Consider the following 1,615-nt stretch of genomic DNA (forward strand, 5'->3'; position numbering starts at 1 on the left):
TTTCTTCCGAATATATCTTTAGCTGTTTCCCACAAGTTTTGCTAACATGGTATTTTTGTTGTTTTGTTGTTTAGTCATTAAGTCATGTGTGACTTTTGCAATCCCATGGACTGCAGCCTGCCAGGCTCCTCTCTGCCATGGGATTTCCCAGGCAAGAATACCACAGGATTGGGTTGCCATTTCCTCCTCCAGGGGATCTTCCCAACCCAGCAATCGAATCCGGAGTCTCCTGCAATGGCAGGCAGATTCTTTACCACTGAACCACCAGGGAAGACCCCATTAAAATTAAAAAATATTTTGTGACATGCCAGTATTCTAAGAAGTGCACAGTTCAGTGTCCCGTACATAAAGTTTTGCAGACCAGCCACCCTGGGTTCATGTCTAGTCCAGGGCGCTGTTGCAATAGGGCAGAGCTGCCCTGTCAAAGACCATCTGGTCAACACAGCCTGAACTACCTTGCCCTTCAGAGAAAAAGTTTGTTGACCCCTGCTCTAGGTGGTATTTTCTTCCAGAGGTTTCTTTTTGCTTTTGACAGCAGGCAGCAGGGGGTCTCACAATCTCCAGTCTCCCGTATCTAGCTAAAGGGATGAGATAGCTGAAAGCCGGCCTCCGGGACTGCAGGGGCCGCCCTGTCCCTGGTTCCCCCTTCTTGCTGCGGGAGGCCTCCCAGAGGTGTGACCCTTCCCCCCCCAACCCCTGAGACACTCTCAGAGTCACTCTCCAATTCTCAGCCTTCCAGCTGCATTTCTACAACTTTCCCTCACCTCCTGGGGCCATGGACCCACCGTGCGGGGATTGTCAAGACAGGGCAGTCCAGGGGGGTGCTGCCCACCCAAGATTGAGGGACCTGGGGACTCCGGGTCGTTAAGGAGCTGGGGTGAGGGCTGATGCCACAGGCTCCTTATACATCCACTCCTGAGACCACAGGGGTTAACACTCACAGGAGGCGGGGAGGCTGCCTTGTGGGTCACATGCAGAAGGGAGATAATCACACCGTTAAGTAAATGTTGAATCCCCTTCTCCACTTCCTGTTCCTGCCAGAGAGGGCCCCCGGGTCTTCCACTGCTGGCACTGCCCACCTGCTTCCACAGTGCACCCCCCCAATCCCCCCACTTTCCCTCCCCCTGCGCTAACTCTTAGGGCTGGCCTTCTCTGGAGAGCCACTCCACAGAAGCATTTGTCCTACTAGCCTGCCCTCTTTTCTCTCCATCATCAACAGAGCTTGGACTTTTCAGATCACCTTTAGGATAGAAAGCCAATGAGACACATAGGCCCCAAAGGCCCCTAATGACCTGTACCTGCGACCTGGCCTTGAGATGGGCTTGAGAGACTTTCTGTCAGCAGAGACAACTGCTAGATTAAGATGGATGTAACCTTGGATGTGGCAAAACTCAGACCTTAGCTACTGGAGTAGAACAGGGCAGCCATATTTTTTTTTACCAGGGAGGCAGGAGTGAAGAGGCGGAAGAGCTTGGGAAGGAGGCAGGTCAAGACACAGCGTGCAGAGTTGCCCGTCAGCCACCTGTCAGAGCCTTGAAGACACGTGCCTGCCCTCCAGGCTTCACCCCGTACACAGGGGCCCGTGTCCGCACGTCACTCCCAGCAAGCAAGGACC

The sequence above is a fragment of the Odocoileus virginianus genome, chromosome 32 (assembly GCF_023699985.2).
Source record: "Odocoileus virginianus isolate 20LAN1187 ecotype Illinois chromosome 32, Ovbor_1.2, whole genome shotgun sequence".
NCBI lineage: Eukaryota > Metazoa > Chordata > Mammalia > Artiodactyla > Cervidae > Odocoileus > Odocoileus virginianus.